This window comes from Phoca vitulina, unplaced genomic scaffold, assembly GCF_004348235.1.
Source record: "Phoca vitulina isolate PV1807 unplaced genomic scaffold, GSC_HSeal_1.0 scaffold7, whole genome shotgun sequence".
Lineage (NCBI taxonomy): Eukaryota > Metazoa > Chordata > Mammalia > Carnivora > Phocidae > Phoca > Phoca vitulina.
Window position 1 is genome coordinate 67584396 of NW_022589710.1, and position 27448 is coordinate 67611843.

Consider the following 27448-nt stretch of genomic DNA (forward strand, 5'->3'; position numbering starts at 1 on the left):
AAGGATCTTATTTTTGGGTTCCTGTGAACCATGTATTATTTTTATAATTATCAATGTATTAATTATTTAATTGATACAAAAGTAGAAATGAACTAAGAAGAGACTCAGTCCTGGACCAGTGATGATGACCAGTGGCATAGGAGTCATGTACGATGAAACTATGTGTCTGAAACTCTGAGGTCCAATACAGAACATAATTTGGTCTATTCCTTCTGTTGAAATTGGTTCTACAGAGAGCTGTCAGGAATAAGTTCATATTCTTGTATTGTTTCGTAGATACAGACTTGTTATTATTAATGGATCAGTGATAGAACCATGAAGCAAATATAAATAAACACATAAGGAAAAATAGGGTGAGGAATTGTCCAAATATAAACCCAAGTAGCAAGGCAGAATATTGAAATTGAAAACACTGATTGATACCCATTAAGAAATAAGTGGTTCAAAGGGTCATCTCTTTGACCATGGTTCTATAGGCATGCCTAAGTAGGAATCACCTTAATTGTTCTTCTTCAGACCAAAGATTGGATTTTTATAAGATGACAATACATACATAAACAGTAATAAATACCTAAATACTGGGTAAATGAAATGCAGAAAGCAAGGATCAATGTGGATTAGGTTTCAGGTTTTTTTTAATCATCTGCTCTGTTCTGTACTCCTCAGAATCAACTCACTGGAGATGATTCAGCACCTTCCATGGGCACAAGTTCTGTGGTTGCCTCTATATAATAGGAGGATGGAGATTAATGTGAGTAACAGTTGAAGTTCTTTTCTCAGTTTAAGTGGATTTTTTAAAGGTTATTCACTGTGTTTTTAAAATGTGTAAAATATAATTAAAGAAGGTAGCTGGATCTCAGTGTTAAATATGGAATGTATGAAACACATTGATTAATGCATGTATGAAAGCTGGAGATATTAATGAGAGTTATATTGATGTGAGATTAATTCTGTGTATAGATTTGAGACTTACAGGCTCTTTTTTTAAATTGTACTACTTAAAAATTATTAGTTAAATAATGATTTGATCAATAAACAAATAGAAATCTATGTAGTAAAAGAGGGATGATATTGGATCAATGATGACCACTGGTGGCGTATGAGTCATGTACGATGAATACGTGTCTGGAACTCTGAGGTCCAACATAAAATTGGTCTAGTCCTTTGAAGGCATCCTATAGATAGATATCAGGAATAAATGAAGGGTTTGCTGTTGGTCTTGGTGTTTATATATTTTTATTTTATTATTACAATTGGATAAATGTGAGACTCTATAAATAAATATATAAATAAATAAGGATGAATAGAGTAAATTATTGTCCAATTTTAAAAATATGTGGTGAGGCAAGAAATACTATTAATCTATTTTGGAAACCCTGAAGTTCAGTTAGAAATGAATGGTATTTGACTGTTACCTCTTAGGGTAGGGATGATGTAGACAGTGTAAGTTATAGACAATATCCATATTCTGGCTCAGTGGCAAGATAAAAGTTGTTTGTTTTCTTATCAGACTAAATATATATACCCAATTAATGATTGCCTAGAGAGCTATGTGAATGTTGAAGTTGAGATCAATGGAGAGAATGTCTCAACCATTTTTTTTTTTGTCTCAACCATTTTTATCACCTGCTTTGCTTTGTACTCCTTAGAAGAAACACTGGACCTGATTTAAAGATTTTTCCTTGATCCTGACCTCTAGGGTTGCATTTATTTTAGGAGACTGGAGTCCAGTGTAAGCATAATCACATTTCTTTTCTTGGTTTGGCTTGTTTGTTTAAGGGTATTTACTATATCAATCCAATATTTGAAATATAATCAAAGAGGGTCATCTTTATCCTATTGATAAATAAGAGATTTATAGGAAGCATGATATTGATTAATGCATGTCTGAAAAACTGATAAATGACAGAGATATGATGTAAAAATAGATCTACAAGCATATTAGGGATATCAAGGCCTTATTGGGGTTTGAAATAATGGAATTTAAATATTAAAATTAGTGAATTAGTAAATTAGTCAATAAACAATATCAAAATGAATGAAGAGAAAGCTGTCTTTTCTGGATCGGTGATGATAACTGCCGGCGTATGAATCGCGGATGATGAGTAATACGTGTCTGAAACTCTGAGGTCCAACACAAAAGTGATGTGTTCCTTCTCTTCATGCATTTACTTTTCTTAATATAATTGAAAATGAAAGAATCAATAGACAAATATATGGATCAGTTGAGAGAAAATCTCAATCTTTTTATCACTTTTTGTGTTTGGTACTTTTCAGAAGAGAAGCTCCCGAGGTTATTTCCACCTTTATTGTGATCAAGGTCACCGTGTTTCCCTTTTATAGGAAAGAGACCAAAGTGGGTAATGGTCAAAGTTCTTTCTTGGTTTGGGTCATTTGCTTAAGGGTTTTCATGGTATTATTAAAATGTAATAAATATAAGGAAAAATTAACTATGGCTCAATGATAAATATGATATAAACATTATGTTGATTAATTGATAGTATGTAACATTTATATTTATTAATGAAAGAGGTATGATCTATTTTGGCAATGATTCTATAGGAAGAGGTTAGGGTATTCAAGTATCATATTCTTCAGTTTTTGTTAATCGTGTATTGATTTTATTATTACCAATGAAGGTATGATTTAATTGATACAAATATACGAGTGAATAAACTAACCTCTAATGGAACCAGTGGTGTTGACTGGTGGGGGGATGAGTCATGGACAATGGACAGTATGTGTCTGGACGCCTGAGGTGCAATACAAGAAGTATTCTATTTTCTCTGTTTATTTGATCCTATGGATAGATGTTAGGAATGTATAAATATTATGTTCTTATTTTGGATGAATTTATTTATTTATTTATTTATTCATTCATTCATTTACTTACTTACTTATTTACTTATTTTTAGAAGGAAAGGGCAGAGGTAGAGGGAGAGAGAGAATCCTAAGCAGGCTCCATGCCCAGTGCAGAGCCTGACATGGGGCTCGATCCCATGACACCGAGATCATGACCTGAGCTGAAATTAAGAGTTGGGTACTTAACCGAATGAGCCACCCAGGCGCCCCTTGGATGAATATATTTATATTTGTTATTATTAATGGACCAATGATAGAATTATTAAAGGAAATATAAATAATAGATGAAGAAGAAAAGGTGAATTATTATCTAACTATGAACATAGTATGGTGAGGCCAGAAACACTAATAAAATTTGCAAACACTGATGCCCTTCATGAAATAGATGTTTCAAGGGTGTCCCTTCTTCGGTCAAGGATTATATAGACATGAATAATTAAGAGTCAGTTTCATTATTCTCGGTCAGTGTCAAGTTTGATGTTTTCCTTTTTGTTAAGAGAAGAAGATCTATGTTATGAGAAATTTATGAATTCCTAAAAGATTGAGTAAATTCATTGCGGAAGGCAAGAATCTATGGGGATAAAATTTTATCATTTTTTCTGTCCTTCGCTATGGTTTGTACTTCTCAGAATGGACACATTCGAGCTACCCAAGCATTATTGCCTGGTGGTGAACTCTATGACCGCACCTGCGGGACAGAAGCACAGAGACCAATGTGAGTAAAAGTCAAATTTCTTATCTTTGTTCTAGTGATTTTTTTCAGCACATTTGCTGCATTATTCGAAAATTCCACATCGAATCACAGGTTAACTGTAGCTCTGTGATAAATATTGAATTTCAGAAAACATTATATTGATTAATGCATGTATGGAAAACTGAGGATAATTAATGAAGGATACTGATGTGAGAATAAGTCTATATTCAGTTTAAAGACATAAAGACTCATTTCAGTTTTTGTGGATAATACGGTTTTAAATTATTAGTGAACCAATGATTTAATCAATATACAAAGAGAATATAATGTAGAGAAGAGAGACAATATTGGATCGATGATGACCACTGGTGGCGTATGAGTCGGATACGATGAATACGTGGAACTCTGAGGTCCAACAGAAAATTAATCTAATACATTCTCATTATTTGAAGGCATCCAATAGACAGATGTCAGGAATATAGTAAGATCTTGTTTTTGGTCTTAGTGTTCATGCATTTATATGTATCATTACAATTGGATAAATAAGAGATTCTATAAATAAATACAGAAATAAAAATGATGATGGGAGTGAAGCATTGTCTAATTATAAAAAGATATTATTAGGCAATAATTAAGACCTAATTTATTAATTTATTATTAATGATTAATAACTAATACTATTAATATACCATGGAAACCCTGAAGTTCAATTAGAAGCCAGTTGTACATGACTGTTACTATACAGCTAAGGATGATATAGACAGGATAAGTTACAGACCATGCTCATCGTCTGGGTCAGTGGTAAATTTGAAGTTTGTTTTCTTAAGGGAGTAAAATACACACACGAAATTAATGGTGGCCAAAATGACTGACTACATGAGAGGGCAAAGGTGAAGACCAATGGAAAGAATGTCTCAACCTTTCTAATCATTTGCTCTGCCTTATACTCCTCAGAACAGACACACCACACCTGAGTTGAGGATTCTTCCTTGATCATGAACTCCAGAGTTAATCTCTATTTTAGGAGTTGGAAGACCAATGTGAGTAATAAACAAAATTCTTGACTTGCTTTGGGTGGTGGTGTGTCTAAAGGTATTCACTGCAGTAATAAAAAGATGAAATCTATTCAGATGGTCAGCTGTGTCCTAGTGACAAACATGGGGTTAAAATGAAGTATTACATTGATTAAAGCATTTATGAAAAACTGATAATAAATATGACAGAAGTATAATAATGTGGGAATGGTTCCAGATATATATTAGGGCGATCAAGGCCCTTTTGAGTTTTTGTGAATCATACAGTTTTAAAATTATAATTAGTGAATTAATGAAATAATAAACAATGTAGAAATGAATGAAGAGAAGGCGGTCTTTTCTGGATCAATGATGATAACTGCCAGCGTATGAATCATGGATGATGAATGATAAGTGTCTGGAACTCTGAGGTCCAACACAAAAGAGATGTGGTCTTTCTCTTCATGCATTTCCATTCTTGATTATAATTGGATCAATAAAATATCAATAAGGAAACATGTAAAAAAAGTGAATTGTAGAAACGTCCAATTTAAAAAATACATGAGGAGGCAAGAAGTTCTATTAATATAATTTGAAAACACTGAAGTCCAAAGAGAAATAAATGGTACACATCTGTCCCCTCTTTGGCTCAGATGATATAGATAGGACAAATTATAGACAATGTTGATGAAGTTCGAAGTGGTTAATTTTTATAAAAGATGATGAAATGAATATTCTCCAGTAATGATTTCCTAAATGCCTGACTAAATGAAAGATGTAAAGCAAGGGTCAATGGAAGAATGACTCAATTTTTTTCTCATGTTCTCTGCTTGGTACTCTTCAGAATGGATGCTCTAGCTGATTTCATCTTCTGCTCTGATCAAGATTGTTATGTTACTTTTGTCTTAGGAGAGGAAAGCAAGGTGAGTAGTAATAGAGATTCTGTCTTGGTTTCGGTCATTTGTTTAAGGGTATTCACAGTATAATCAAAAATTAATAAATATAATCAAAAAGTAATTTATGGCCCAATGATAAATATGATATGAAACATATTGACTACTTGATAACATGTAACACTGAGTCTGATTAATGAGAGAAATATAATCTATGTTGGCAATTATTCTATAGATAGAAGTTAGGAGTATTCAAGTTGTTGATTTTTTTTTTAAACTTTTATTCATTTATTTGAGAGAGAGAAAGTGAGAGAGAGAGAAAGAGAACACAAGAGTGGGGAAGGTCAGAGGGAGAAGCAGACTCCCAGCTGAGCAGGGAGCCTGATCTGGGGCTTCATCCCAGGACTCCAGGATCATGACCTGAGCAGAAGGCAGCTGCTTAACCGACTAAGCCACCCAGGCACCCCGAAGTTGTTGATTCTTTAGTTTTTGTTAATCATGTATTTTACTGTAATCAATGATTTAATGATTGAACTGATACAAATGTAGAAATGAATGAAAAAAAGTGGGTCTTCTATGTACCTATGATAATTACTGGTGGCAGATGAGTTATGGATGATGAATACTATTTATCTAGAATGCTGAGGTCTAATTCACTACATAGTCTTTCTCTCTGTTTATTTGATCCTATGGACAGATGTTCGGAAAGCACAAAGATAATGGTTTTACTGCATTCATAGATTTAGATTGATTATTACAAATGGATCAAGGATAGAGTCATTGAAGAATATGAATATCAGATAAATATAATCATAAAGAATCGTCCAACTGTGAAGACCTGTGTTTAGGCAAGAAATATTAATAAAAATTGCAAACACTGACACCCAGTAAGAATTAAATGAATCAAGAATGTCACTTCTTTAGTCAATGATCATTTAGACATGAACAATTAGAGTCAATTTTATTGTTCTGGGTCAATCTTAAGTTTGAGGAATTTTGTTACTGTTGTTAAAAGAAAAAAAATCAATGTTATGAAATATTCATAGATATCTAAATGAGTAAATGAAATGTGGAAAGCAAGAATCAATGGAAATAAAAGTTTTATTCTATTTTTTTATCATCGACTGTGCTTTTCATGTTTCAAAATGGACACATTTGAGCTGATTTAAGCAATATTCCGTGGTGGCGAGCTCAAGTGGTTGCATTTCTGTGTTGAAGGCACAGAGAGCAATGTGAGTAATATCCAGTTTCTTGTCTTGGTTTCAATGATTATTTTATTCAGTGTATTCAGTATTATTTGAGAGTTCCATGTAGTAGAATCACAGAAGGCCAACAATAGCTCAGTGATAAATATTGAATTTTGTGAAACATTATATTGGTTTAATGCATAAATAAATAAGAGCATAATTTTAAAAGAGATATATTGATGTGAGAATGATTCTATTTACAGATTAAGGATATCATGACTTTTCTTGGGCTTTTGTGAATGATAGGGTTTTAACATTATTACTAGTGATTTAATGAATTAGTCAATAGACAATGTAGAATTGAATGAAGGAAAAGAGGGACAATAATGGATCGATGATGACCACTGGTGGCGTATGAGTCGGATACGATGAATACGTGTCTGGAACTCTGAGGTCCAACAGAAATGGAATCTGGTTTATTGTCCTGTTTGAGGTGATTCCATAAACAGATATCAAGAATATACAAAGATCTTGGTTTTGGTCCTTATGTTCATGCATTTTCTTTCAATTTTTATAACTGGATTGATGAAATAATCAATAAACAAACATAAATAAATAAAGATGAAAACAGTGAAATCTTGTCCAATTACAAAAATATGTGGTTAGGTAATGAATAGTATTAGTGTTTATTTAACATGCTGATGTCTATGAGGGAATATATGGTACAGGACTTGTTCTTTGAGGATGATATAATTATTGATAAGTAATAGTCAATGTTCATATTCTTTATTAGCTAGATTGATATTGTTCATTTACTTATGAGAAAATAAAATATGCATTATTGCAATATACTGCTTAATAAGTGACTAAATTAAAAATGTGATGGAAGGACCAGTGAACATAATATCTCAATCCTTTTTTTATCTTGCTCTACTGTGTACTTTTCAGAATGGACACACTTGAGCTAATTTAACATCTTCCATTATCCTGAGTTCTATGGTTGCCTCTATGATAGGAGGATGGGGATTAATGTAAGTAACAGTTGAAATTATTTTCTTGGTTTATGTGTTTTTTTAAGGTAATTCGCTGTATTATTAAAAACCACACTATATAATGAAAAGAGGCACTGTTTTTCAGTGATAAATATGGGATATATAAACTATTATGATGATTAATCTATGCATGGGAGACTGAGATAATTAAAGAGATATATTGATGTGAGAATTATCTAGGTAGAAATAGGGTTATATAAGTTCTTCCTCAGTTTTTGTGAATTACAGCATTTAAAATTATTAGTGAATTAATGATTTACTCAATAAACAATTAGAAATGAATGAGGGTAAAGAGGGAGAATACTGGATCGATGATGACCGCTGGTGGCATATGAGTCATATGTGATGAATACATGTCTGGAACTCTTGAGGTCCAACAGAAGAGAAATCTGGTTTATTCTCACTGTTTGAAGAGATCCTGTATGGACACATGTCCAGATATACAAGGATCTTGTTTTTGGTGTTAGTGTTCATGCATTTTCTTTCAATTTTTATAATTGGATCAATTAAATAATCAATAAACATAAATAAAGTGTACTGTAATGAAGTAGTGTCCTATTATAGAAATATGCGATTATGCAAGAAATACTATTAACATTCTATGAAAACTCTGAAGTTTAATTAGAAGTAAGAGCTACATGACTTACATGTATGGCTAAGGATGCCAGAGGTCGTGTAAGTCATAGACAATGCTCACGTTCCGGGTCATTGGTAAATTCAAAGTTGTTCATTTTCTTAAGAGAAAAAATATTGACACCAAATTAATAGTTGACCAATAATGGATTTAATGAAAGGCTAAAAGCAATGACCAATAGAGAATGTCTTGACTATTTTTATGGTATGCTCTGCTTTATACTCCTCAGGACGGACAAGTTAGACCTGCTTTAAGGATTCTCCCCTGATCAAGAGCCTTAGGGTTGTATTTTTGTATTGGGGAGACAGGAGACAAATGTGAGTAATAGTCAAACTTCTTGTCTTGTTTGGTATTTTGCTAAGGATATTCATTGTATTAATACAAAATATGAATTATCATTAAAGAAGGTCAGCTTGTCCTAGTGACAAATATAGGATTAAAATGAAGCATTACATTGATTAAAGCATTTATGAAAAACAGGATAACTGATGAGAGATATAGTGATGTGTGAATGATTCTAGATCTATTCTAGATACATAACTATGGATAACAGTTTCTTCTTCATGTTTTGTGAATCGTATAGTTTGAAATGGTAATTAGTGAATGAATGAATGAATCAATAAACAATGTAGAAATGAATGAAGAGAAGGCGGTCTTTCTGGATCAATGATGATAACTGCCAGCGTATGAATCATGGATGATGAATGATACGTGTCTGGAACTCTGAGGTCCAACACAAAAGAGATGTGGACTTTCTCTTCATGCATTTCCATTCTTGATTATAATCGGATCAGTGAAATATCAATAAGGAAATATATTACAAAAAGTGAGTTGTAGAAATGTCCAATTTAAAAATATATGAGGCAATGGGCGCCTGGGTGGCTCAGTCGGTTAAGTGACTGCCTTCGGCTCAGGTCATGATCCTGGAGTCCCGGGATCGAGTTCCGCATCGGGCTCCCTGCTTGGCAGGGAGTCTGCTTCTCCCTCTGACCCTCCTCCCTCTCATGCTCTCTGTCTCTCATTCTCTCTCTCTCTCAAATAAATAAATAAAATCTTAAAAAAAAATATATATGAGGCAAGAAGTTCTATTAATATAATTTGAAAACACTGAAGTCCAAAGAGAAATAAATGGTACATGGTTGTCCCCTCTTTGGCTCGGATGATATAGATAGGACAAATTATACACAGTTTTTATATTCTGGGTCACTGGGAAGTTCAAAGTAGTTCATTTTTGTAAAAGATAATGAAATAAATATTCTCCAGTAATGATTTCCTAAATGCCGGACTAAATGAAAGATAAAGCAAGGATCAATGGAAGAATGTTTCTTTTTTTCTTTTTTTTTTTTTATCATCTGCTCTGCTCCGTACTCCTCAGAATGGACACACTCCAGCTGATTGTAACATTCTTCCAAGGTCATGAGCCCTCTGGTTGCATCTATGTTGGAGGAGCATGGAGACCCCGTGAGTAAGACTCGAAGCTTTTGTTTTGGTTTATTTAGGGCTGTTAAGTGTATTTATTCAAAAGTATTAAATATAATCAAAGAAGGCAAAATATAAGTGTTTAACACCGGATTGATATGAAGCATTATGTTTACTTATCCATAAATATAACACTGAGGTCAGTTAATGAAAGAGATTTAGTCTCTGTAATATTATAGAGACATATGTTAGGAATGTTGAAGGATCTTATTCTTATATTTTAATTTATGTGTATTTTTTGATTAATGAATTAATAAATAAATGTTTATGAGAATGGAAAGAAAGAGGGCCAGTCTTGGACCAATGATGACAACTGGTGGCGAATGAGTCATATATGATGAATGCTATGTGTCTGGAACTCAGATCTGATACAAAGATAATCTAGTCTGTTTCTCCTGTGTTTAGGGATCCTATGTAAAGATGTCAGTAATAAACAAGGATTTTGTTGTTGATCTTTGTGTTTCTTTACGGTGAATGAATTTTAGTAATTAATTTATAAAACTATTAATGGTAGGATAAAAAATGTATAAATGAATAAAGTTGAGGAGGTGGAAGTATTATTTTTTGGTAAATATATACCAAGGTAAAAGTATTAATATACATTAGAATGGATATAAAGGGACCAAGTGTATTATATCTTTGATAAGGTTGATATAAACAATGAAATTCTGTAGTCATTTATTTTCTGATTTAGGTCCAAGTTTGAAGTTTATTTTTATGGTAAAAATAAATGTATACATTAAGTTAATAAAGGCTTAAATGATTATATAAATGAATGGTGGGCTCCATGGATCAGCGGAAAGGCTCAGCCTTTCCATCCCCTTCTCTCTTTTGTCCTCTTCAGAACAGGTGCTTGAGCCGATTTCGTCTTCTGTGGGATCGGGATTGTCACGTGACATTCCTTTTGTGTTAGGAAAATGGAACAAGGAGAGTAATGGTCAAAAATTTTGTTTTGGTTTGGGTCATTTGTTTGTGTTCATGGAATTATTAAAAAGTAAGAGTATAATAAAAAGGTTCACTATGGCTAACTGATAAATATAAAACATTATATTCATTAATTTATTACATAGCATTGAGATTGATTAATGAAAGAAATATAACCTATGTTGGCAATGATTCTAAGTTAGAAGTTAAGGGCATTCAAGCATCTTATTCTTCAGCTTTTGTGAATTATACTCATTTTAATATTTTCAATGAATTAATGATTTAATCAATACAAGTATAGAAAGGAATTAAGAAAAAGTGGGTCTCATGGACCAGTGATGATGACAGGTGATGGATGAGTCTTGGGTCATGAGCAATATGTGTCTGGATATCTGAGGTCCAACATAATAAATAGTCTATTCCTTCTGTTCTATTTGATCCTGTACATGGATGTTAGGAACATAAAAAGATCAGATTCTTATTTTGAATTTTTAAATTTGGGTTTGTTATTATTAGTGGATCAATGATAGAACCATTAAAGAAATATACGTAATAGTTAAAAAATAGAGGGAGAAGAATTATCCAACTATGAACATATGGTGAGGCAACAAATAATATAATTGAAAATATTTATGTTCATTAAGAAATAAGTGGGGAAAGGGTGTTACCTCCTTAGCTAAGAGTTTATACAGGTAAGTGAGTCTAGTCTTTCTGACTCAGTGTCGAGTTTGAGGTTGTTCCTTTTGTTAAGAGAAAAATATATTAATATCATGAAATTAGTGAGTAAATGAAATATGAAAAGCAAGGATCAGTGGAGATAAGGTCTTAACTTTCTTTTTTTTTCATTGACTGTACTTCTCTGAACAGACACACTAAGCTGACTAAGCATTGTTTTTGGTGGTGCGCTCCATGATTGTGTCTGTATGTTAGAAACAGAGACCGATGTGAGTAGTAGTCAAGTTCTTGTCTTGGTTTCAGCTATGTTTTTTTTAAGGATATTTGGTATATTTTTAAAAGTGCTATATAGAGGCAAATGTAGCTAACTGTGGCCTGGTGACAACTATTGAATTCCTATGAAACATTATATTGATTATTACATGCATGAAATTTAAGATAATTTTTTCCACATTTTATTTTTTATTTTATTTATATTTTTTATTATATCACAGCCTAGCTAGCAGCCAGTAGAGCATGAGACTCTTATTATATCACAGATGAAATTTAAGATAATTAATGAAAGAGATATATTGATATAAGAATGATTCTATACACAGCTTAGGGGTATCATGACTCTTGCATTATTCTGAATAATAGGGTTTCAACTTATTGTTAGTGAATTAATGAGTTAGTCAATAAACAATGTAGAACTGAATGAAGGAAAAGAGGGACAATATTGGATCAGTGATGACCGCTGGTGGCGTATGAATCGTATATGATGAATACTGTCTGCAACTCTGAGGTCCAACACACAAAAAAATGTAGCCTATTCCCATCGTTTGATGAGATCTTATATATAGATGTCAGGAATATGTGAGGATCTTGTTTTTAGTGTTGTGTTCATGCATTTTTATTCTATTATTATATTTGGATAAATGATTTATAAATAAATCTATAATCTATAATCTTGTTTTTGGTCTTTTATGTTGATACATTCTATTTTTTTAATTGGATCAATGAAATAAGAAAAGAAAGAAAGAAAGAAAGAAAGAAAGAAAGAAAGAAAAAGAAGTACAAAGTGGGTGAAATATTGTCCAGTTACAAAAATATGTGGTTAGACAAGAAATACTGTTAGTATATTTTGAAAACAAATATCTATTAGGAAATATACGATATAATGGTGTTATTCTTTGAGTAACCGTCAGTGTTCATGCTGTTTCTCAGCTACAAGATTGATACTGTTTATTTTATTAAGAAAAATAAAATACACATTATCCCAATTCATTGCTTATTAAGGATGGACTGGATGAAAGGTGGAATGCAGGGACCAATGATCATAAGGTCTCAATTTTTTTTTATCATCTGCTCTGTGTTGTACTCCTTAGAATGGTCACCCTCGGCTGAGGTAGACATTCCACCATAGTCACGAGCTCTGTGGTTGCATCTATGTACTAAGAGCATGGAGAACAATGTGCGTAATAGTCAAAATTCTTTCCTTGATTTTGCGGTCTTTTAAAAAAAGATTTTAGCTGCATGATTAATAATGGGATATAAAGTTAAGGATCAAAACCATAGCCAGATAGTAAATTTGAGGCTAATATGAAGCGTTATATTAATTAATCTATATAGGAAGCATTTTGGTTAATTAATGAAAGATATGTCAGTAGGAAGTCATTCTAAAGACAAATGTTGGAGATATTTAAAGCTCTTATTTCAAGTTTTTGTGGTCTCTAAGCATTTATTTTATTGTTATTAGTTAATTGATGAATTAGTCAATAAAATCATGTAGACATTAATGACTATAATGAGGCCCAAATGTGACTGCTCATGTATGAATCTGGAACTCTGAGGCAAACATGGAAATTAATTAGTCTGTTCCCTCTTTTGGAATTGTTTCAGTGAAGAAATGTCTGGAATGTAAAATGATCATATCCTCATAGTGATTTTATGGACATAGATTTGTTGTTATTAATAGAATAATGATGGAACTATTAAACAAATACAAATAAACATGTAAAGAATAAGAGGGCGGAATATTGTCTAACTATTGAAGTTTGTGGTGAAGCAAGAGATATTAGTAATAACCATTGAAAACAGTGATACCCATTAAGAGATAAATGGACAAAGTTCTCACTTCTTTGAGGTCACATATACTCTGATAAGGAAGAGTGAATTTTATCCATTTTGGTAGTGAAATTGAGTTTTTCCTTTTGTAAGATAAAAATATATACATATTAAAAAAATAAATAAATACTGACTATATGAAATATGGGGAGCAAGGATCAATGGCAATTAAGTCTCAGTTTTTTTCTATCACTTGCTCTGCTCTGTCACCCTCAGGATGGATGCACTTGAGCTGATTAAAGCATCTTCTATGGTCGTGAGCTCCTGGTTACCTCTATATAAGAAGAGCACAGAGGTTAATGTGAGAAATAGTTAAAATTCCTTTCTTGGTTTCCATGTGTTTTGTGTTTTTTTTTTAAGTGGGCTCCACGCCCAATGTGGAGCCCAACATGGGGCTTGAACTCACAACCCTGAGGTCAAGACCTGAGCCAAGATCAAGAGTCAGATGCTTAACCAACTGAGCTGCTCAGGCACCACTCCATGTGTTTTTTTAAAGGTAGTTCACTGTATTATTAAAAAGTGTGAAATATAATTTAAAAAGGCAACTGTATCTCAGTGATAAATATGGAATATATGAAACATTGATTAATCCATGTGTAGAAAACTGAGGATAATTAATAAAAGATGCATTGATATAAGAATAATCTATGTGTAGGTTAGGGATACAAAGGCTCTTCTAGGGTTTTGTTTATCATAGCATTCAGAAAGTTATTATTAATGAATTAATGTTTTAATCAATAAATAGAAATGAATGATGAAATAAAAGGACAGTATTGGATCGATGATGACCACTGGTGGCATATGAGTCGTATGTGATGAATACGTGTCTGGAAATCTGAGGCCCAACACAAAAGAAATGTGATCTTTCTCGTCATACATTTATATTCTTTGTTAAAATTGGATCATTGAAATATCACCGTGGAAATAAGTTTTTCAAAAAGCTGAATTGTAGAAGCCATGTCCAGTTTAAAAAATATGTGGGAGACAAGAAATACTATTAATATATTTTGAAAACCCTGAAGTCCAAAGAGAAATAAATGGTACCTGAATGTAACCTCTTTGGAGGACAAATTATAGACAATGTTTATGATCTGGGTCAGTGCAAAGTTCAAAGTAGGTTCATTTTCTTAAGACAAAAATGATATAGGGGCGCCTGGGTGGCTTAGTCGTTAAGCGTCTGCCTTCGGCTGAGGTCATGATCCCAAGGTCCTGGGATCGAGCCCCACGTTGGGCTCCCTGCTCCGCAGGAAGCCTGCTTCTTCCTCTCCCACTCCCCCTGCTTGTGTTCTCTCACTGTGTCTCTCTGTCAAATAAATAAATAAAATCTAAAAAAAAAAAAGAAAAATGAAATAGACTTCAAATAATGATTGCCTAAATGCCTGACTAAATGAAAGATGTAAATCAAGGATAAATGGAATAATGTCTCCTCTTTTTTTTTTTTTTAAAAAGATTTTATTTATTTATTTGAGAGAGAGAGAGAGCACATGAGAGGGGGGAGGGTCAGAGGGAGAAGCAGACTCCCCGCTGAGCAGGGAGCCCGATGTGGGACTCGATCCCGGGACTCCAGGATCATGACCTGAGCCGAAGGCAGTCGCTTAACCAACTGAGCCACCCAGGCGCCCCCTAATGTCTCCTCTTTTATCATCTGCTCTGCTCTGTACGCCTCAGAATGGACACACTCCAGCTGACTGTAATATTCTTCCAACTTCACAAGCCCTCTGGTTGCATCTATGTTTTAGGAGCATGACGACCACGTAAGTAATAGTCAAAGTTCTTGTCTTGGCTTGAGTGGTTTGTTTAAGGCTATTTACTGTATTATTCAAAAGTATTCAAAAATACTATTAAAAATATTATCAAAGAAGATAAAATCTGCCAATGTTATTTATTAGGTTGATATGAAGCATTATTTATCCATTTTATTTATTTTATATTTATATATTTCATTTTATTTACATATTTATATATTTATATTATATTTTATAAATTTGTATTATATTGTAACTATATTTTAAAATATTTAATATTTTATTTACATATTTTATGTATTTAGTTATACATTCTATTATATACTTATATACATTTTATATATGTATAATATATAACATTTTTATTTATATATAAAATATATATTATACAAATAAAGATAAAAAATAAATATCTAAATCCTGAGCCTATGAAATAAAAAGCAAGGCTCTATGGCAATTAAATCTCATTTTTTAAAATCACTTGCTCTGCTCTGTCCTCCTCAGAATGGATGCACTTGGTCTGATTTCATACCTTCATGGGCGTGAGCTCTGTGGTTCCCTCTATGTAATTGGAAGATGCAGATTAAGGTGAGTAACAGTTGATGTTCTATTCTAGGTTAAGTGTTTTTTAGAGGTAATTCACTGTAGTATTTAAAAGTACAAAATGTACTTAAAGAAGGCAATGTATCTCAGTGATAAATATAGGATATATGAAAATTACATTAATTAATCCATGTTTGGAAAACTGAGGATAATTAATGAAAGAGACACATTGATATGGGATTAATCTATGTAACAGATTAGGAATGCAATAACTCTTCTTGGGTTTTGGTGAATCATAGTGTTTAGAAATTATTAGTAGTGAATTAATTTAATCATTAAAGAGAAATGAATGAAGGAAAAGAGAGAGGGTATTGGATCGATGATGACCACTGGTGGCGTATGAGTCATGTATGATGAATACGTGTCTGGAACTCTGAGGTCCAACAGAAGAAATCTAGTCTATTCCCATTTTTTGAAGGTATCCTCTAGACACATACCAGGAATATACAAAGATCTTGTTTTTGGTCTTATAGTTCATGCACTTTCATGCTATTATTATAATTGGATCAATGAGAGAATCTATACATAAATATATAAATTGATATGAATGAGTGAAGTATTGTCCAATTATAAAAATATGTGATTATGCAAGAAATACTGTTCAGATCCTGTGACAACACTGGGCTTCCATTGGAAGTAGATGGTACATGATTCTTGCATGTTTGGCTAAGAATGCCATAGATAGGATAAGTCATGGACAATGTTCGGATTCTGGGTTAGTAGTAAATTTCAAAGTTATTTGTTTTCTTAAGAGAAAAACAATATTTGTACCAAGTTAGTGATTACCTAAGTGCTTTACTAAATGAAAAGTGAAAAGCAACAGTCACTGGAGAGAATATCTCACTTTTTTATCATCTGCTCTGCCTTGCACTCCTCAGAAGAGACACACTGGACCTGATCATGAACTCTAAGGCTGCAGTTCTGTTGCAGGAGTTTGGAGGCCAGTGTGAGTAATAATCAGAGTTCTTACCTTCATTCTGGTATTTTGCTTAAGGATATTCACTGTATTAGTAAAAAGTATGAACTATAATCAAAGAATGTGAACTGTATCCTAGTAACAATTATGGGATTAATATGAAGTATTATTTTGATTAATACATATATGAAAAACTGAGGATAGTTAATGGCAGAGATATTGTGAAATGATTCTGGTCACACACTAGGGAGCTCAAGCCCTTGTTTTATTTTTAATAGTAGAGTTTAGAATTATAATTAGTGAATTAATGAGTTAATCGATAAACAATACAGAAATGAATGAAGAGAAAGTGGTCTTCTTTGGATCAATGATAACTGTTGGTGTAGGAGTCACTCATGATGAATGATATGTGTCTGGACCGCTGAGGTCCAACACAGAGGAAATGTGAGGTTTGTTTTTTTTTTAATTGTCATCTGCTCTGATCTATACTCCTCAGAATGAACCCACTTGAGATGATTAAAGCATCTTTCAAGGTCATGTGCTGTCCAGTTGCATCTATGTTGTTAGGAACATTGGAAAGACCAGTGTGAGTAATGTCAGTGTTTGAGCTTAGGTGGTTTGTTTAAGGGCATTCAGTGTATTATTCCAAATATTAAATATAATCAAAGAAGGTAAAATATGCCAGTGTTAAATATCATACTGATATGAAACATTAAGTTGATGAATCCATAAATGTAAACCTTGAGGTCAGTTTTTGAAACAGAGTTAGTCTCTGGAAAAGATTGTAGGAAGAGATATTAAGGATATTAAGGGATCTTCTATTTATTTATTTTTAATTTTGTGTATTTATTAATTTTGTTAAGCCATAAACAATTGTTTATGAGGGTGAAAAGAAAGAGGCCTAATCATGAGTCAGTGGTGATGAATGGTGGTGGATGAATCATGGACAATGAATATTATGTGTCTGGATAACGAGGTGCAACATAATACCAACATAGTGTATTCTGTTTATTTAATCCTATAGAAGGTGTCAGGAATATACCCAATGTAGGTATTGGGTTTATAGATTTAGATTATTATTGTTAATAGACTAATTATAGGACCATTAAAGAAATACAAATAATGAAGAAGAAAGGGCAAGGCATTGTTTAACTCTGAACATTTGTGGACAGGTATGAGATATTATTAGTTCAATTGAAAACACTGAAACTCATTAAGGAATAAAGGGAACAAGAGTGTCATTTGAAAAAAAAAAGAAGAGTGTCATCTGTTTGACTAAGGATCGTATTAGCCCAGATAATTAAGAGTCAGTTTGTTGTTGTTGTTGTTGAATGTCTGTTTCAAGTCTCCTGCTGTTGATTTTGTTAAGATAAAAGTATTTACATGAGGAATAATTTATAAATTCCTAAATGAGTGGGCAAAAATGTGGAAGTCAAGGATCAATGCGAATAAGAATTTAACTTTTTTTTTTTTTTTAAATCATCACCTGTGCTTTGTCCTTCTCAGAATGGACACACTTGAGCTGATTCAAGCAGTACAACCTGGTGGCATAGAGACCAGTGTGAGTAATAAGAGTCAAAGTTCTCGTCTGGGTTTTAATGATTTCTTTTTCATGGTATTCAATGTATTTTTTTAAAAGTGCCATATTTAATAAAGATGGTCACCTGTAGCCCAGTGACAAATATTGAAATGACATGAAACATAAAAATGTAGGATATTTAAAGAGAGAGATATATTGATGTGAAAATAATTCTATATACAGAATAGGGATTTCAGGGTTGCTATTTTTTTTTGATGATTGGGTTTTAGAATAATTAGTGAATCAATAAATTAGTCAATAACCACTGTAGAAATGAGGAAAACAGGTACAATATTGGATCGATGACCACTGGTGGCGTATGAGTTGTGCACGATGAATATGTGTCTGGAACTCTGAGGTCCAACACAGATGGATTCTGGTCCATTGCCCTCATTTAAGTGATCTTTTAGACATGTGTCAGGAATATATAAGGATCTTCTTTTGGCCTTTACGTTCAGGCATTTCTGTTATTATAATTAGTTCAATGAAATAATAAATATATAGAGAAAGATGAAGGTAGTGAAACTTTGTCCAATTATTAAAATATGTGGTTAGGCAAGGAATACTATTACTGTATATTAAAAACAAATACCTATTTTGAAAGATACATATGCATCTATTCTTTGACTAAAGATGATATAGTTATTCATAAGTAATAGTCAATATTCATGTTTTCTGTCAAGGACGATGTCATTATTGTTCATTCACTGATTGAAAGGTGGAATACAGGGATGAATGAACATAAGATCTCAATCATTTTATATCTGCTCGGTCTATACTCCTTTGAATGGTCACCCTCAGCTGATTGAAGCAATCCACCATAGCCATGAGTTTTGTGGTTGCATCTATGTGTGAAGAGCATGGAGCACAATGTGAGTAATAGTCAAAATTCTTTTCTTGGTTTTGTGGTTTTACAAAAAGGTTTTCTCTGCATTATTAAAAAGTGTGAAATATCATCAGTGATCGGCCAAACATGCTTAAAAAAATACGATGTTAATATGAAGCATTAGTTAACTAATCTTTGTAGGAAATTTTTTTGTCAACTGTACTTCAATAAAAAAAAATCAATGGTAGGGGTGGGAGGATGGGTTAGCCTGGTGATGGGTATTGAGGAGGGCACGTTCTGCATGGAGCACTGGGTGTTATGCACAAACAATGAATCACGGAACACTATATCTAAAACTAATGATGTAATGTATGGGGATTAACATAACAATAAAAAAATTAAAAAAAAAGAAAAAAGAAAAACAAACAAACAAACAAAAAAAATCAATGGTAGGATAAATAGAATGTAAACTGATAAATCTGAAGAGGGTAAAACACTTTATTGTTAAGATATATAATAAGGAAATATAATTGGAATGGAAAATAAAATGATCAAGTATATATGTCTTGAGTGAGAAAGATAGTGGTAAGTAATAGGTATTGATTGAGTCTATTAAAACTTTGACATTTAATTTAAGAGAAAAACAAATATTACCACTATTAAATGTCCAGATGACTATGCAAACGAATAATGGAAACTATGAATCAATGGAGAAAAAGTCTCAACCATTTTAGTCACATTTTCTGCTTAGTACTCTTCAGAATGGATGCTGGAACTGATTTCAGCTTCTGCCTCATTAAATAGTCATGGTGCCACTGTATGGAGAGAGACCAAAGTAAGTAATGGTCAAAGTTGAATGAATAATATGAGTGTGGGACTCTGAGGGCCAATACAAAAGGAATCTAGTCTATTCCCCATATTTCAAGTCATACTTTAGGCATATTTCAGGATTATACAGTGATTTTTTTCTTGGTCTTTGTGTTCATGAATTATAAAAATATAATTATGAAAGAATCAATAGCAGAATAAGTTAGCACAGGTATAAATGAATAAAGATGAAGAGGGTGAAGCATTTTTCATTACTAAAATATATAGTCAGGAAAATGAATATTACTATCCACTGGAATGGATAATAAATGACCAACCAAATGAAGGTAAAAAGCAAGGGAGAATGGAGACAATTTCTCAATCTTGATATCATCTGCTGAGATGCTATATACTTCTTAGAATGGTCACTCCTGACCTGATTTAAGGATTCTTCCAAGGTCACGAACTGTATGGTTGCATCTTTGTGTGGGGAGCATGGAGAACAATGTGAGTAATAGTCAAAGTTCTTGACTTAGTTTGATTGGTTTTTTTAAGAAAATTATTCACTGCATTATTAAACAGTATTGAATATAATCAAAGAAGGCCAACCATAGTGATATTTAATATCAGATTGATATGAAGCATTACATGTTTAGTCCATAAATGAAACATTGAGTTCAGTTAAATGAAAGAGATTTAGTCTTTATGTGAATGATTCTATAGGTGGATGTTATGGGATAATCAAGGACCTTATTCTTGTGTTTTTGTGATTTACGTGCATTTCCTTATTAATTAGTTAATAAATAAATGTAGATGAGGATGAAGATGGGCAATTATGGTCCAATGATGATAACTGGTGGCTTTTGAGTCATATGCAATGAATACCTCATATCTAGAACCCTGAGGTCCAACACAGAAAGACTAATCCATTCACCATATATTAAGACTGTAGATAGATTTCAGCATTCTACAATGATCTTTTCCTTGGTCTTTGTGTTCATAAATTTTAAAAATATGATTATAAAAGAATCAATGGCAAGAATAAATTTGCAAATGTATAAATGAATAAAGATGAAGAGGGTGAAACATTGTTCATTACTAAAATATATAGCCAGGAAAATGAATATTAATATTCACTGGAGGGCGCCTGGGTGGCTCAGTTGTTAAGCAACTGCCTTCGGCTCGGGTCATGGTCCCAGGGTCCTGGGATCGAGTCCCATATCGGGCTCTCTGCTCCGCGGGAAGCCTGCTTCTCCCTCTCCCACTCCCCCTTGCTTGTGTTCCCTCTCTCGCTGTGTCTCTCTCTGTCAAATAAATAAATAAAATCTTTAAAAAAAAAATATTCACTGGAATGGATAATAAATGGACCAAGTGTATTACATCTTTGAGTAAGGGTGACATGGATGGTGACAGGTAGTAGTCAGTATCACCCTGAGTCAGTTGTGAGTTTGATGTTTATTGTACTGAGAGGAAAATAAATATCACTGTACATTAATAAACACTTAAATGACTATGTACGTGAACGATTTAAACTGTGGGTCAATGGGGAGAATGTCTCTCTCTTTTTTTTTTTTATCATTGTGTCTTCTTGGTACTCTTCAGAATGGATGCACTGAGCTGAATTTAGCTTTTGCCATAATTAAGGTTATGTTGTCTCTGTGTCAGGAAAGAGAACAAAGTGAGTAATAGTCAAAGATCTTAGCTTGGTTTTAATCATTTGTTTGTTTTTGTTTTTGTTTTTTTTAAATTTTATTTTATTATGTTATGTTAGTCACCATACAATACATCATTAGTTTTTGATGTGGTGATCCGCGATTCATTGTTTTCATATAACACCCAGTGTTCCATGCAGTACGTGCCCTCCTTAATACCCATCACCGATCTAACCCATCCCCCACCCCATTCCCCTCTAAAACCCTCAGTTTGTTTCCTGGAGTCCATAGTCTCTCATGGTTTGTCTCCCTCTCTGATTTCCCCCCCTTCATTTTTCCCTTCCTTCTCCTAATGTCCTCCATGCTATTCCTTATGTTCCACAAATAAGTGAAACCGTATGATAATTGACTTTCTCTGCTTGACTTATTTCACTTAGCATAATCTCCTCCAGTCCCATCCATGTTGATGTAAAAGTTGGGTATTCATCCTTTCTGATGGCTGAGTAATATTCCTTTGTATATATGGACCATATATTCTTTATCCATTCATCTGTTGAAAGACATCTAGGCTCTTTCCACAGTTTGGCTATTGCGGACATTGCTGCTATGAACATTGGGGTGCACATGGCCCTTCTTTTCACTACATCTGTGTTTTTGGGGTAAATACACAGGAGTGCAATTACTGGGTCATAGGGTAGCTCTATTTTTAATTTTTTGAGGTACCTCCACACTGTTTTCCAAAGTGGCTGTACCAACTTGTACCACTTCCCACCAACAGGGTAAGAGTGTTCCCCTTTCTTCACAACCTCTACAACATTTGTTGTTTCTTGCCCTGTCAATTTTTGCTGTTCTAACTGGTATAAGGTGGTATCTGACTGTGGTTTTGATTTGAATTTCCCTGATGGCTAATGATGATGAACATTTTTTCATGTGTCTGTTAGCCATTTGTATGTCTTCTTCAGAGAAGTGTCTGTTCATGTCTTCTGCCCATTTTTTGACTGGATTATTTTTTGGGTGTTGAGTTTGAGACGTTCTTTATTAATCATTTGTTTAAGAGTATTCTCAGCATTGATAAAATGTATTAAACAGAACAAAAAAGTTATCCATGGCACAAAAATAGATATAATAGGAAACATTGTGTTGATGAATCAAAAAAAAAAAAAAAGGAAAATACATCATATATAGTATATGGGAATGAATTCTATAGAACAGCATTAAGCACATTCAGCGATTTTGTGCTCATGTTTTCTTGAATAAATGTGTCTTTTATTAGTATCTAAGAACTAATGATTTAATTGAGGACAAATGTAAAACGCATGAAGAAAGTGAGGGTCTAGCATGGACAGGTAATGATGATTGGTGGTGTACGAGTTGTGGATGAGCAATACGTGTGGGGTTCAACACAATACCTAGTCTATTTCCTGTTTAAAATGATCCAGTAGTCACATGTTAGGAATATATAGATATCATGTTCTCATTTTAGATTCATACATTTAGATTCACTATTACTAATGAATCGATGATAGAACCATTAAACAAATATAAATAGATAAAGAAGAGGATGAAGTGTTTTTCAATTATAAACCTATGTGATGATCAGGCAAAAAATATTACTAAAAATTGAAAACACTGATGCTTATTAAGAAATAAATGGATTAAGAATATTATCTCTTTGGTTTACGATCATGTAGACACTGTTTAGTAAGAGTCAATTTTACTGTTCTATATCAGATCCAAGTTTGAGATTATTCCTTTTGTTAAGAGAAAAAAACATTTATGGAAAATTAATAAATATATCAATGAGTAACTGAAATGCAGAAATCAAGGATCAATGGAGATAAGATCTGCATTTTTTTGTTTGTTTGTTTTTTTTAGTAATCACTTGTTCTGCTCTGTATTCTTCAGAGCAGACCCACTTGAGCTGATTTAACACTTTCCATGGTCACGAGCTCTATGGTTGCATATGTGTGCTAGGAGCATGGAGACCAATGTGAGTAGTAGTCAAAGTGTTTGTCTTGGTTTAGGTGGTTTTTTAAAGAGTATTCAATGTATTATTAAAAAGATGGCCAATTGTACAGTTGTGATAAATGTGAGATTGATTTTTTAAAAATATTTTATTTATTTGAGAGAGAGAGAGAGAGAGCACAAAGGGGAGAGGGTCTAAGGGAGAAGCAGACTCCCTGCAGAGCAGGAAGCCCGATGCGGGACTTGATCCTGGGACTCCAGGATTATGACCTGAGCCGAAGGCAGTAGCTTAACCAACAGAGCCACCCAGGCACTCTAAATGTGAGAATGAGATGGTGCATTACATTGATTATTACATATATGTAAAGCTGAGGTTAATTAATGAAAGTCCACTATACAGATTCGGGACATAAAAACTCTTCTTGGGTTTTTGTGAATTATAGTGATTACAGATTATTATTAATGAATTAATGATCAATAAACAAATGGAATTGAATGACGAAAAAGAGGGACAATACTGGATCAATGATGACCACTGGTGGCGTATGAGTTATGTATGATGAATACGTGTCTGGAACTCTGAGGTCCAACAGAAGAGAAATCTAGTCCATTTCCTTTTTTTAAAGCGATTCTACATACAGAGGTCAGGAATACACAAAGATCTTTTTGGCCTTTGTGCTCATGGTTTTTCATTCCATTATTATAATTGGATAAGTGAATTGAAAGAAAGAAAGAGAAAAAGAAAGAGAGAAAGATAAGTGGAGTGAACCATTGTCCAATTATAAAAATACGTGATCAGGCAAGAAATGCTGTGGATATATTTTCAAAACACTGAAGTTCAACAGCATATGACTGTTACCTCTTAGATTAGGGAGAGTATAGACAGTATAAATTATAGACAGTGTTTATGTTTTGGGTCAGTGGCAAATTCAAAATTGTTTTCTTAAGAGAAAATGAAATAAATACACTTGAAATTAACAATTGCACAAATGACTGTCTAAATTAAAGATGAAAGGCAAGGATCAATGGAGAGATGGCATAATTTTTTTTATCATCTGTTCTGCTCTGTACTCCTCAGAATGGGCACACTTGAGCTGATGTCAGCATCTTTCATGGTCTTGAGCTCCTGGTTCCATGTATTTGTTAGAGGCATGGAGACCAAAGTGAGTAATAACGTTCTCATCTTGGTTTGTGTTCTTTTAGAGGATTCAATGTGTAACAAGGTTTGAAATATAATCAAATAAGGCCACATGTAGCCTACTAGTAAATACAGGGTAGATATGAAGCATTATATCAATGGGTGCATATATAAAAACCTGAAGATATTAATGAACGAGATATATTGATATGACAATTGTTCTATATACAGATTAGAGATATTAGGGCTCTTTCTCAGTTTTTGTGAGTCATAGAGTTTGAAAGTATAATTAGTGAATTAATGAATTAATCAATAAATATCATAGAAATGAATGAAGAGAAAGTGGACTAATCTTGGATCAATGATGACGGCTGGTGGCGTATGAGTCATATACGATGAATGCTACGTGTCTGGAACTCTGAGGTCCAACCCAAAAAAATTCTAGTCCATTTTCTCTTTTTGAAATGATTCTATAAACAGATGTCAGAAACATACAAGGATTTCATTTTGGTCTTTGTGTTCATGTATATTCAAACTATTATTACAATTGGATCAATGAAAGAACATTGAAAATGTATAGGTAAAGATGAATAAGGTTAAGCATTGTCCAATTATAAAAATATATGGTAAGACAAAAAATGCTGTTGATATATACTGAAAACTCTGATATTCACTAAGAAGTGAATATTCTTTGATTAAGGATGTTACAGACAGCATTACCAATAGTCAGTGCTCAGATTCTGTGTCAGTGGCAAGACCTACACTGTTTATTTAAGAGAAGGTAAAAATGTTATCCCAAATAACTACCTAGATGACTGACTAAATAAAAAGTGGAATACAAGGGCTGACGCTGATAATGTCTCAACCTTTCTTTATCTCCTCCTCTGTTCTGTAAGCCTTAGAACGGACACCCTTGAGCTGATGTAAGATCCTCCAGGGTTGTGAGCTCCATGGTTACATCTCTGCTTTAGGAGCATGGAGATCAATGTGAGTAATAGTCAAGGTTGTTGTCTTGGTTTCAGTGTTTGCTTGTTTTTTTTTTTTTTTTTTTTTTTTTAAAGGCATTCACTGTATTATTTTAAAAATATGAAATATAATTTTGAAGGTTAACCGTGGCCCCGGCATAAGTATGGGGTTGATGTGAAGCATTGTTTTGATTAATCCTTACATGCAACATTGAAATAAAGTAATGAAAAAGGTGTATTACCATGAGTAATAGTTCTATAGACAGATGTTAAAGATATTTAAGGATCTTACTCTCATGTTTTAGGACTTCAGGTAGTTCTTTTATTATTATTGATGAATTAATAAAATTCATGTAGACACAAATTAAAATGAGGGCCAAGTCTGGATCAATGATGACCACTGGTGGCGGTATGAGTCATGGATGATGACTACTACATGTCTGGAACTCTGAGGTCCAACACTAATACAATAGAAATCTAGTCTATTCCTCTGTTGAAACAAAATCCTATAGATAAATGTTAGAGATATGTAAGAATCTTTTGCTTCTAATTTTATGGCTCATAGATTATGATTATATTAATATCAAAGAATCAATGGAAGGATCAATAAAAATATTTAAATGATTAAAGATGAATGGAGTGAGGCATATTCCAAATTGTGAAAAGATGTGATAAGGAGAACAATACTATTAATATAATCTGGAATGCATAGTAAGTAGACCAAAGGTATTACCTTGGATTACATAGCCATTGGTAAGTAATAATCAGTGTTTTGTTCTGAATCAATGAATTAGAAGTTCAACATTTGTTTTAGTAAGAGAAAAGTAAGCAAATACCACAGTCAATTAATAAATATTAAATGGCTGAGTAAATGGAAGGTGGAATACAAAGGACCAATGGATAGAAGATCTCAAACTTTATTTTCTGCTTTCTCTTATACTCCTCAGAATGGGCACTGGCTCACCAATTCTGGCATTCTGTCATGGCCTCAATGGCTGTCTTAGCATGGAGACCAGAGTGTGTGAGTAATAGTCAAAGTTCTTATCTTGGTTTGCGCAATTTAAGAGCGGTGAATGCATTATTAAGAAGTAGGAAATAGGGGGACGCCTGGGTGGCTCAGTCGGTTAAGCGCCTGCCTTAGGCTTAGGTCGTGATCCCAGGGTCCTGGGATCGAGTCCTGCATCAGGCTCCTTGCTCAGTCGGGAGCCTGCTTCTCCCTCTGCCTGCCATTCCTCCTGCTTGTGCTTGCACTCTCTTGCTCTCTCTCTCTGACAAATAAATAAAAAATCTTTAAGAAAAAGAAGTTTAAAAAAGAAGTAGGAAATAGGGGCACCTGAGGGGCTCAGTTGGTTAAGCGTCCAACTCTTGGTTTTGGCTCAGGTCATGATCTCTGGGTCATGAGATTGAGCCCCGAACTGGTCTCTGTGCTCAGCTGGGAATCTGCTTGAGATTCTCTCCCTCTCTCCCTTCACCTGCAAATGCTCTCTCTCTAAAATAAATAAATAAATCTTTATTTAATAAAAAAAAAAGAAGTAGGAAATATAATCAAAAAGAGCCAAACATGATCCAGTAATAAACATGGGACTGACATGAAACATTATGTTGCTATGTCCATACATGAAACACTGAGGCCAATTTAAGAAACAGATCTAATGTCTGTGAGAAATGATTTTATAGATAAATATTAGGGATGTTGAGGCTTATTCTGGGTTTTTTTGGATTTATGTATATTT

At 33.3% G+C, this 27448-nt stretch overlaps 1 long non-coding RNA gene, 19 other non-coding genes and 3 pseudogenes across 40 annotated transcripts in view; all 23 read left to right on the forward strand.

Moving 5' to 3' along the window:
• LOC116633301 overlaps window positions 1–27448 on the forward strand; it is a 69944-nt gene that overhangs the window by 11797 nt on the left and 30699 nt on the right. For 8 of the 21 annotated variants that reach the window (XR_004299611.1, XR_004299615.1, XR_004299619.1 and 5 more), the window contains 19 exons: window positions 667–2360; window positions 3492–3577; window positions 4511–4596; window positions 5414–5492; window positions 6562–6694; window positions 7598–7680; window positions 8565–8652; window positions 9711–11682; window positions 12781–12866; window positions 13736–13820; window positions 15188–15273; window positions 15769–15852; window positions 16746–16813; window positions 17280–17369; window positions 18290–18344; window positions 19046–19234; window positions 24691–24775; window positions 25647–25737; window positions 26663–26736. This is a non-coding gene — a long non-coding RNA (uncharacterized LOC116633301). Of the gene's footprint in view, window positions 1–666; window positions 2361–3491; window positions 3578–4510; window positions 4597–5413; window positions 5493–6561; window positions 6695–7597; window positions 7681–8564; window positions 8653–9710; window positions 11683–12780; window positions 12867–13735; window positions 13821–15187; window positions 15274–15768; window positions 15853–16745; window positions 16814–17279; window positions 17370–18289; window positions 18345–19045; window positions 19235–23522; window positions 23638–24690; window positions 24776–25646; window positions 25738–26662; window positions 26737–27448 lie in introns of all 21 variants that reach the window. The other 13 variants (XR_004299613.1, XR_004299626.1, XR_004299624.1 and 10 more) reach the window with 13 other exon arrangements.
• On the forward strand, window positions 112–185 carry LOC116633409. Its single transcript, XR_004299691.1, has one exon. It is a non-coding gene; the product is annotated as a small nucleolar RNA SNORD113/SNORD114 family (small nucleolar RNA).
• On the forward strand, window positions 1073–1144 carry LOC116633377. Its single transcript, XR_004299663.1, has one exon. It is a non-coding gene; the product is annotated as a small nucleolar RNA SNORD113/SNORD114 family (small nucleolar RNA).
• On the forward strand, window positions 2061–2135 carry LOC116633402. Its single transcript, XR_004299686.1, has one exon. It is a non-coding gene; the product is annotated as a small nucleolar RNA SNORD113/SNORD114 family (small nucleolar RNA).
• LOC116633430 lies at window positions 2689–2764 on the forward strand (annotated as a pseudogene).
• On the forward strand, window positions 3905–3972 carry LOC116633405 (annotated as a pseudogene).
• LOC116633396 lies at window positions 4932–5006 on the forward strand. Its single transcript, XR_004299680.1, has one exon. It is a non-coding gene; the product is annotated as a small nucleolar RNA SNORD113/SNORD114 family (small nucleolar RNA).
• On the forward strand, window positions 6040–6114 carry LOC116633412. Its single transcript, XR_004299694.1, has one exon. It is a non-coding gene; the product is annotated as a small nucleolar RNA SNORD113/SNORD114 family (small nucleolar RNA).
• LOC116633393 lies at window positions 7037–7108 on the forward strand. The gene has a single exon (XR_004299678.1). It is a non-coding gene; the product is annotated as a small nucleolar RNA SNORD113/SNORD114 family (small nucleolar RNA).
• Window positions 8006–8078, forward strand: LOC116633399. Its single transcript, XR_004299683.1, has one exon. It is a non-coding gene; the product is annotated as a small nucleolar RNA SNORD113/SNORD114 family (small nucleolar RNA).
• Window positions 8995–9069, forward strand: LOC116633395. Its single transcript, XR_004299679.1, has one exon. It is a non-coding gene; the product is annotated as a small nucleolar RNA SNORD113/SNORD114 family (small nucleolar RNA).
• On the forward strand, window positions 10111–10183 carry LOC116633411. The gene has a single exon (XR_004299693.1). It is a non-coding gene; the product is annotated as a small nucleolar RNA SNORD113/SNORD114 family (small nucleolar RNA).
• LOC116633414 lies at window positions 11067–11141 on the forward strand. Its single transcript, XR_004299696.1, has one exon. It is a non-coding gene; the product is annotated as a small nucleolar RNA SNORD113/SNORD114 family (small nucleolar RNA).
• On the forward strand, window positions 12133–12203 carry LOC116633397. Its single transcript, XR_004299681.1, has one exon. It is a non-coding gene; the product is annotated as a small nucleolar RNA SNORD113/SNORD114 family (small nucleolar RNA).
• LOC116633401 lies at window positions 14294–14365 on the forward strand. The gene has a single exon (XR_004299685.1). It is a non-coding gene; the product is annotated as a small nucleolar RNA SNORD113/SNORD114 family (small nucleolar RNA).
• Window positions 16180–16251, forward strand: LOC116633375. The gene has a single exon (XR_004299662.1). It is a non-coding gene; the product is annotated as a small nucleolar RNA SNORD113/SNORD114 family (small nucleolar RNA).
• Window positions 17144–17215, forward strand: LOC116633416. Its single transcript, XR_004299698.1, has one exon. It is a non-coding gene; the product is annotated as a small nucleolar RNA SNORD113/SNORD114 family (small nucleolar RNA).
• LOC116633429 lies at window positions 17692–17765 on the forward strand. The gene has a single exon (XR_004299708.1). It is a non-coding gene; the product is annotated as a small nucleolar RNA SNORD113/SNORD114 family (small nucleolar RNA).
• On the forward strand, window positions 18658–18726 carry LOC116633406. The gene has a single exon (XR_004299688.1). It is a non-coding gene; the product is annotated as a small nucleolar RNA SNORD113/SNORD114 family (small nucleolar RNA).
• On the forward strand, window positions 20832–20906 carry LOC116633410. Its single transcript, XR_004299692.1, has one exon. It is a non-coding gene; the product is annotated as a small nucleolar RNA SNORD113/SNORD114 family (small nucleolar RNA).
• On the forward strand, window positions 24131–24202 carry LOC116633374. The gene has a single exon (XR_004299661.1). It is a non-coding gene; the product is annotated as a small nucleolar RNA SNORD113/SNORD114 family (small nucleolar RNA).
• On the forward strand, window positions 25105–25179 carry LOC116633381. Its single transcript, XR_004299667.1, has one exon. It is a non-coding gene; the product is annotated as a small nucleolar RNA SNORD113/SNORD114 family (small nucleolar RNA).
• LOC116633382 lies at window positions 26099–26174 on the forward strand (annotated as a pseudogene).